Here is a 10204-nt window from a genome sequence, read left to right on the forward strand (position 1 = left end):
TCAAGATCTGTTAGTTCTTGAATCGGGCTCTGCTAATGATGATTTTTGTCGAGAACCCCCTCCTCTGCCATTCTTTTTATTCCCAAAGTGGTTAAATCTAACAAAGAAGGTGCCAAACATGAGGTCTATTGCAACCCTGTTTAAAATGATCATTTCCCCACCTTAAAGAAACTGAGGGGTTGTAAAATGCTCCTTTGAAGTGACTTAAAAGATAAAAGTGCTATCTCAGAGGCTGAAAGCTGGGCACCCTGTGTCCATTTGGGCTGGTCACAGCTGAGGAAAACATAAGGAAGGATGTGCAGATGAAAAGACCAGCCAACAACTACATTAACCTCAACTGTGCCTGAAATGCAGGGAAACAAATCAGCTAATTGCTGTACGGGCTCAAGGTTTACAGCCCAAAGTCTGCTGTGAGCCAGACTCAGGGTTTCCCACCCACAATCGCTCTCTCTGTCTCCCGCAAATCTGAAGGACATCTTTACAGGCAAAGTTTGCCCTGATATGAGCCTCCCAGGATGTGGGCCCTTCAGTTTCTGCTGCATCCTCTCAGGCTCAAAAGTGTTTATTCACTGTCACTGGACTTCTATGTCCTTGCAGTTCTCAGAGTCCTTTAAAAAAAACACATTAGGTTATAATTAAAATTGTCCAATATATGAATATGTCTGTGATGAGTAGATATGTAGTTTCCTTTCATTTTATCTTGGGTTTTTCTGGAAAGTTAGTATCCAATCTTGTTAAGCTGTCACGCAAGTGAGTGTGAAACAAGGTGTTAAAGAAATGCAAAATTGAGCACCTAGAGCAACTGAGTTATCTTTATTCATAAAATGTGGCTTAATCACATTAAATTAGACTAAATGTTCAGCATCATTTTATTCTCCCTACAATGTATTAGCTAGAGGTTTAGAAACTTTGTCCTGGCAACCCTGAAGTCACCGTCTTACGTTTTTCACTTAAGAGGAAGATTTAGTATAAAATAATTGCAACGGCATAGGTGGAGCTTGAGGACATTACACTAAATGAAATAAATTAGCTAGAGAAAGACAAATGCTGTATAATGTCACTTACATGTGGGATCTGAAAAAGCTGAACTCAAAGATATGGAGAAGAGACTGGTTGCTGATGCTGGGGGTGGGAGATGGGGAAGATGAGTAAAGGTGGTCAAAGGGTACAAACTTCCAGTTATAAGATAAGTCCTGGAGATATGATGCATAGCATGATGACTACAGTTTAAAATACTGCATTATGTATCGGGAAGTTGCAAAGAGAATGAATCTTAAATGTTCTCATCACAAGAAAAGAAATTGTAACTATGTGAGGTGATGGATAAATTAATTAAGATAATCATTTTATAATGCATACATATATCAAATCATATGTTGTACACAAACTAATACAATGCTAGGTTTGATTACATCTACAGTTATTATTTATAGCTGTAAAAAAGTGTGATCCTATCCAAAGTGGTCTAATTTCTGAAGGTTGAAAAGGAAAAAACTCTACAGTGAAAGATGGACCCCAGAGTATGCCTGAAGTAGGTGTTCTTTTAAGCCAGTAAATAAATAAAAGTGAACATTCAGACAATGCTTGCTATGTGTCTGGAACTATTTTAAATGCTTTATAAATATTAATTCATTTTAGTGAAGTCCAAAAGGCTTTACTGAAGAAAAGCAATAAAATGTTTCTAATAACATAAATATTTTATTTTTAAGTCATGAAAGAGAGAGAAAGAGGGAGGGAAAGGGCAAGAAAGAGTTGGAGTGAGAGCTGGAAACCAAGAAACAGAAATGGGAAAACAAGAAAAGGAGAGACAAAAAGTGAATTTTTTTTTTCAATAGGGAAGTTAATTTATGAAGAAAGTTCATGATGAGAGAGAAACAGTATGAAAAGTTACTCTTCAAAAACTGGTGCACTGGGATGACCCAGAGGGATGGGATGGGAGTTCAGGATGGGGAACACATGTAAATCCATGGCTGACTCATGTCAATGTATGGCAAAACCCACTAATATTGTAAAGTAATTAGCCTCCAACTAATAAAAATAAATGGGGGGAAAAAAAACTGCCCCCTTTCAGCATTACTATTTCGGGAATGCCTTTTATCAGAGCATGACACTCATAACAAAAAGAATACCCTGGGGTACAAGGGTTATAATTCTGCACTTTCAATACAAAGGCTGTGGGTTCAATCCCTGGTCAGAGAACTAAAATCTCACAAGCCGTGAAGCAAAGCCAAAAAATAAAAATAAAATTAAAAAGGAATGAGAACTAAATTAAAAAATTTACAAAGAGAGAAACAAAATAAAGGTTTGTTGCTACTGTGGCCTGAAGAAGCGTCAGACTTCCTTACCCTGTAGCCTGTTAATCCCCACGACGAGCAATGCCAGGCCAATAACAGGAACAGTTAGCATGAACTGAGCATCATCCATATCCCTGATATTGAGACTAAGCATCCTGGGCCTTGAGTCAGGTTCTGCAATGGGCTTGATTATCTGTGCTCTCTCACAGATGTTGCTGATGCCATCGGGCTACAGATAGACTTTGTGCAGTCAGAAAATAGGGGCTGAATGTCCCTGATTCCTTGGAGTTCAACTAGTCATAGAGCTTAGGTCAACAAATATATTTGCATGAGATTTGGAAGATTCAAATTCTAGGGTATCTAGAAAGGGAAAATCTCTGCTCTGTTAGTTCTTCTGGAAAACAGTATCATGGAAGTATTTCTGTGTCAGATAGAGAAGATGCTGGTCTTTTAAGACCATCTCTAGCTTTATGAGTACCGACAGCAAGGGGATCCATTTACCTGCCCATCTCATGGCAGAGGGCAGGGGTGGGAGTCATTCTAGAACCAGTAGTTGTGATGGCAGCTTTCTCTTTTCTGAGCTTCCTGCTTGTAGTCAATGCAGAAGCTCACTTAGAGATCAGTTCTTCAAGACCATTTAAGGAGTCATTCCTAGAAGCTCAGCCTAAGCCTTTAAAGTTTTAAAAAGCATCTGATTTCCTACACTGAATGTCTTCCTGCTTAAATTGGCTTGAATGGATTCAGTTGACTCTACTGAATTTTCACTGGGGGTACCTCAATGATAGGGACTGGTTTGGTGGATGGAAGGTAGTGAAGATCCAACTGCCATTAAGGAATAGAATATTTATCATTCACAACATGCAATGTCAAAAAACTACTTAAACCATCTTTAAAGCTGTATGCAGTGTCTGTTAGCACTTTTGGCAGATAGGGGCTACTTCCATAGCACAGTGTGAAAGGCACGAGAAATACAAGAGAAGTACTGAGGGTTGGTGCCTCTAATGTACTTTGAAGCTTAAAGAAAGGAAATTCAATGCTCAATGTTGTAAATTTTTACATCAAGGCATAATCAGAGAACCAGGAAGTTTTTCATATTATCATAAAAGAATTTCTTTGTCTCAAGAAAAATTTACCAAAACTCAAATGCAGAGTGTCATTATGTTGTTTGGAAAACTGTCTACAAATTTATGTGAAAGCAAAGCACAGACTGAGAAAGAGTGGAACCATGAACATTAGAATGGTGAACGAGATGATCTGAATCCCCCCAAATCTACTGATCATTCTTTGACAGTAAAATCATCTTCTCATTCTCTGTCTGAAATAGTTCTTGCTCAGAGTCTCCTCATATTCCATCTATACCACCTCTCATTGCTTTCAGATGTTTAACTACTTTCCAACATGCCCCAGGAGACCAATTAGAAAGACAAACCCAGGAAGGAAATGCTGACATGGCCCCCAAATTACAAAACTTTGCTAATTAATTTTACCTATTGCTTTATACCCTGGAGAAGGGAAAGGTTACCCACTCCAGTATTCTGGCCTGGAGAATTCCATGAACTGTATAGTCCACGGGGTCACAAAGAGTCAGACACGACTGAGAGACTTTCACTTTCATTGTTTCATAACATAGCAACCAAAAACTTAGTGGCTTAAAGCAACAAAATATTTACCTAGCTCATGAGTCTGTAGCTATCAATTTAGACTGAGAACAACTGGGTGGTCATTCTAGTATGGACCAGAATCATCTATTTATGCCTGGGTTCACTTACATGTCTCAGACCTTAGCTGGAATGACTGGGATGACAGCGAAATGCTCATTCTCCAGTAGGATACCCTGAGTTTCTTCATGTGGTGGTAGAAATAAAACTTAAAATAATTCCTTTTAATTAAAGGATAAATAGATAAATCTATAAACATAATGGAAAATATTAGTGGGAATCTCTATGTAATTGATTAAAGATCAGAAAGGACATAGAGAATTTGAATAAACAGAGATTAACAAACTTTTCCTTATGTATATATACATACATATGTATATATATATATATATATGCAGAGCTCAAAACCAACAACTGCAGAATATTTTCTTTATAATTGTTTACAGGATGGCTACTCAAATTACTCATGTGTGTGTGTTAGTTGATCAGTCGTGTTCAACTCTTTGTAACCCCAAGGACAGAGGAACCACCAGGCTCCTGTCCATGGGATTATCCAGGCAAGAATACTGGAGGGGGTTGCCATTCCCTTCTCCAGGCGACCTTCCTGACCCAGGGATTGAACCCAGGTCTCTCTCACTGCAGGTAGGTTCTTTACCAGCTGAGCCATCAGGGATTCATAAATAGACCTCAAAAACTTTTCCAATATAAAAATAATACAAAGTATGTTCATAACACAGTGGAATTAAGCTCAAAATTAACCACAAAAGATAAGTTAAAAATCTCCAAATGCTTAGAAATTAAATATGGATCAAGAATGTATCATAGTAGAAACTGGAAAACATTTTAAACTTAAGATTAGTAAAGATATTGCATACCAAGACACATGGGCTGCTGCTACCACTGCTGTTTAAGGAAATTTATTGCATTAAATGCACATATTCAAATAGGCAAAAGGTTTAAATGAATAGTATCCATAAAGAGAAGTTAAAAATATAGCAAATTATAGGAAATAGAAAAAAGAAAAAAATATTAAATTAAATTAAAGAGAAAAATTAAATTTAATTAAAAATTAAATTAAAGAGAAAAAAATTAATAAAGTAACAATGCTCTACAACTGGTATACTATAGAAATATTCAATAAATCCAAAGAAGGTTCTTTGAAGACTAATGAAAAGAGTAAAGTCCTAAGAAGACTGGCCAAGAAAAAGGAGGAAAAAAACACAAATGACAATATCGGGAATGGAAAAGAGACCACATTATGGTAATTAAAATAATAATACTGATAATTAAACTACATATTTATAAGAAAAAGGTAGGCAACACAATTTTTCTAAATGGTGTTTCACAAAAGGGAATCTCCAAATGTGAAACATGCTCAAGTTCAGATAGCAAGAAATGCAAATTAAATCCACGATATGTTACCAGTAGACATCCACCAGACAGAAAGGGTAAAACAGAAGGAAGAAGATGAGGAGTGCTAGGATGGGTAATAGGAGAGGGAGAAGAGAAATAGAAGGAGAAGGAGGAAGAGAAAGAGAAGGGGGGGAAGGGGGAAGGAAGAGAAAGAAGAAGGAGGAGGGGATAGAAGCAGGAGAAGGAGGGGGAGAAGACAGAGAAGACTGTCTTCTTCTGACAGAGAAAAGGAAGAAGTAGGAGAAGAAAGGCAAATGTTAGTAAGGATACACTCAGCACCTGGGGCTCTATTGATGCAGTACCTGGACATAAAGGTACCAGTGCTTTGCGAAGCACTTGGCAGCATCTTCTACAGCTGAATATATGCATACTGTGCGTGCATGCTAAGTTGCTTCAGTCCTTTGAACTCTGTGTGACCCAATGGACTGCAGCCTGTCAGGCTCCTCTGTCCATGGGATTCTCCAGGCAAGAGTATTGGAGTGGGTTGCCGTGCCCTCCTCCAGGGGATCCTTCCAATCCAGGGATTGAACCCACATCTCTTAGGTGTCCTACATTGGCAGGCAGGTTCTTTATCACAGTGCCACCTGGGAAGCCCATGTGTATACTACATGATCCCGTAATTCCACTCATAGGAATAGACCCAACATAGAAGTGTACATATATTTATCAAAAGACACTCAAGAATGTACCTATTTACAGCACTCCTCATAAAAGTCCACCCACTCCAGTGTTCTTGCCTGGAGAATCCCAGGGATGGGGGAGCCTGGTGGGCTGCCATCTATGGGGTTGCACAGCGTTGGACACGACTGAAGCGACTTAGCAGCAGCAGCAGTATAAATGTCCCCCTACTGAAAACATCACAACTTCCATCAACAGTAGAGTGGATAAAAAATCATAGTGTATTTTTATAATAGAGGAACAAAGCAACAAGAATACACAAAATATAACTACACACAAAATCACTGATGAATCTCACAAATATAATATTAAGCATAAGACAGAAAACAAAAGAATAGAACAGGTAAAACTAATCTATGGGGAAAGAAGCTAGGAGAATGGGTACTCTGAGAAGGGTAGATGGGAACTTCAGGGAGGCTTCTGGGGTCCTGGAAGTACCTGTTTTTCTAGCTGACTGATGGTTTCAATTTATGTAACTTTAAATGTAACTCTACACTTACAATTTTGCTCATGTCTGTATTTATGTTACTCAAAGTAAAATTTGAAATTAAATCTGTTCCTTCCAAAGACATGTAAAAATTATTCATTTTTGACTTATTCATGAGCTTTAATTCCTTTCTTAGCATTATTATCTTTAGTTATCATGCCTTGTTATCATTTGACAAATTTATCTTTTTGAATAGGGTGTTTATGAAGTGTTATGCCTAAAATATTTCTCAGATTTGCATTTTGTGGTTAATAGGCTTGAAATGATTAATACTTTCAAATAATTCTGTTCTGTAAACTTTATCTACCTGAGAAAATCTTTCTAAAGGCACTAATGTATACAGGAAGCTCAGAGCAAATGCTAAATTGAAACCATTCTTAATTCAAATCTTAATTCAATAGTTTTATATTGAAATGTGCAAAATTTAGAAGCCCAGATATTTTCTCAGATAGCATCTTTTTTTTTTTTTTTAAGAAGAAAGATTTTATTTTGAACAGGTTCGGTGGAAAGTGTGCTACAGCAAAGTCTGGTTGTAGCAAGCAGTTTACTTTCAAACCTGCACTGTATAAATTAGACTTTATTTAGAGATGATTAATTTCTGGTAAAATGTAAATTCAACCCAACATTATGCCAACTTTTACATTTATTGTAGACCCTGTCTCAGTACTAGAGGTTAAATTTTCATCACTCAAAACTAAGAATAACCTTACAGCTACTGCTAAGGTAAAGAACTGTGAAATTAATTCCCCACTATTGCTTTGAAAATATACCCCTAGGTTGTTAAGAGAAATTCTGACTTCATCCATATCTGTTATTTAATTCTTCAGTCATTATCTATTGTTGGCTTGATTGTCACTCCTCTTCTTACTTGAGCCCAACCAACTAAATGCCAGTGTTTCTCAACTCTTTGATTAAGGGCGATTTTTTTTCTTCTACTTCCATGCACACAGAATTAGTCAAAACAATTTTGCCCAAATCAGCCTTGAATGCACTAATTCTTCCTCCTGTAAATGGTAAAGAACCCGCTGCCAATACAGGAAACATAAGAGATATGGGTTCGATCCCTGGGCCGAGAAGATCCCCTGGCAGAGGGCAACCCACTCCAGTATTCTTTCTTGGAAAATCCCATGGAGAGAGGAGCCTGGTGGGCTACAGTCATAGGGTTGCAGTGAGTTGGGCACAACTGAAGTGACTTAGCCCCCATGCAGAGCAGCATACTGACGATCGTTATGCTCTGCAAAAAGCGATAAAAATATGAATTTTCCTTCACTATCTTTGGAAACAACATGGGGTCTGACTTCTATCTCCTGACCCACATTTAATACTCCTTTTTGAACACTACCACCAGCTACATTCTCCTTAAGGTCATCAGCTTCACATCCAGCCTAGTTGACATCAAAGGATCTGATAACAGTAAGTCGGGGTTCTGAAGTAAAGTCTCTTGGGGGCACTGGAAATTTCTTTACTATATATTCACAGACAACTTCAATATTGTACTTTAGCTGAGCAGAAATTGAATAATAGAAGCTCCTTCTATGCTATTGTACCTTGTACAAATGCAAGGATCTGTTCATACCATTCTTTAGTCTGGCTTTAAAAAAAAATCAAATCAGTTTTACTTTTTAGAATCAAAATATGCTTCAGTTTCATAATTTCCATAGCAGTCAAGTGTTCAGAAGTCTGAGCCTGAGGACAAGACTCATTCAGTTCAGTTCAGTCATTCAGTTGTGTCCAACTCTTTGTGACCCCATGGACTGCAGCATGCCCTGTCCATTACCAACTCCCAGAGCTTGCTCAAACTCATGTCCATCGAGTTGGTGATGCTATCCATCCATCTCATCTTCTGTCATCACCTTCTCCTGTCTTCAATCTTTCCCAGCATCAGGGTCTTTTCCAATGAGTCAATTCTTCACATCAGGTGGCCAAAGTGGTGGAGTGAACTGATCACATGGGTCAGAACCTTGTCTAACTCAATGAAACTGTGAGTCATGCCATGTAGGGCCACCCAAGACAGACGGGTCACGGTGGAGAGTTCTGTCAAAATGTGGTCTACTGGAGAAGGGAATGGTAAACCACTTCAGTATTCTTGCTTTGAGAACCCCATGAACAGTATGAAAAGGCAAGGCTCATTACCAGCTATCAACAGAGAAGCGGCATCCATCACTGTGGCATTGTTCAGCATAGGGCCATCACAGTATCATAATATTCCAGGGCGGTCAAAAAGGCAACAGGCATGGGTGCATCCTCAGTCATGTCAGACACTTTGCGACCTCATAGACTGTAGCCCACCAGGAAATCCCAGGTCCATGGGATTTCCCAGGCAAGAATACTGGAGTGGGTTGCCATTTCCTACTCCAAGGAATCTTCCCGATCCAGGGATCAAACTCTCATCTCCTGCTCTCCTGCATTGGTAGACAGATTCTTTACTGCTGTGCCACCTGGGAAGCCCTAACAAAGGAAACATGGCAGAAGACAACATAGGTCATCAAGTTTATAAATCTTAGCATTAGCACAGTCAAGTTTTATTGTAATGTTTCTTTCCAGTTCATTTTACAACCATAGATTTCTCATGAACTACATGATCAACTGTACCTATATTAATTAAAGTGTGGCTGCCCCAAATTCACACCAGCCTTGCCCCCCTAACCCCTGTCACCCCATCATCTTGCCCAGAGCAAGATAGTACCTTTTTGCCTTCATTCAGGATACATTTTTTTGATAAATATTTTTATAGAAGAGAACTCATTAATTCAATTTATGATTCGATCCTTTTGAATTTCTGCCATATTTAGATGCTGAAAAATAATAAAAAATATGATTACTCAGTTCTAGATACATGTAGTCATCCTAGTGTCAGTCACTGGGGATTGTCCTCTGCCCTCCTTTTCCTGAGGTGGCATCTATGTTGGGGCTCAGGTACCATCACAGCATCAGGGGAGGCATCTATTTGTTAGACACCTGTCCACAGTGACATTCATTACCATAGCCATTGTCTCACCTGGTTATGGCATCAACACTTTATGCCAGCATCTTCTAAGAGGTTACATTCTCCATGATTTTTAAACCTACTATCCTCTGAGATTTTTTGATGACATCCCCTTGGAACTGACAACAACTTCTGTTTTGCCAGTTTGCATTTAGCTGGTTTTTGTGCTTTTCTTGGGGTATGGAAAAATCCTGCTTTACTCTCAGCTTCTTCTGAATCCTTCACATTCCTAAATGGGTTGGGGGAAAGCTGCTGTGACTACCAGAGACTCTCCAGTCCTGTTCCCCATGCAGCCATCTCAATTTATTTTTAATTTATTTTCTTGAAGTATAGTTGACTTACAATGCTGTGCTAATTTCTACAGTGCAGCAAAGTGATTCAGTTTTATATATATATATATATATATAATATATATATATATATATATATCCTAAATGCACATACACAAATAGATTCAAGGGATTTGATCTGATAGACAGAGTGCCTGAAGAACTATGGACAGAGGTTCGTGACACTGTACAGGAGGCACTGATCAAGACCATCCCCCTAAAAAAGAAATGCAAAAATGCAAAATGGTTGTCTGAGGAGGCCTTACAAATAGCTGAGAAAAGAAGAGAAGCAAAAGGAAAAGGAGAAAAGGAAAGATATACCCATTCGAATGTAGAGTTCCAAAGAACAGCAAGGTGAG

General features: G+C 38.4%; 1 pseudogene; it reads right to left on the minus strand.

Moving 5' to 3' along the window:
* Positions 1–7723: 7723 nt before the first annotated feature.
* On the minus strand, positions 7724–8712 carry LOC136167571 (eukaryotic translation initiation factor 2 subunit 3-like; annotated as a pseudogene).
* Between the last annotated feature and the right edge of the window lie 1492 nt (positions 8713–10204).

The sequence above is a fragment of the Muntiacus reevesi genome, chromosome 4 (genome assembly GCF_963930625.1).
Source record: "Muntiacus reevesi chromosome 4, mMunRee1.1, whole genome shotgun sequence".
NCBI lineage: Eukaryota > Metazoa > Chordata > Mammalia > Artiodactyla > Cervidae > Muntiacus > Muntiacus reevesi.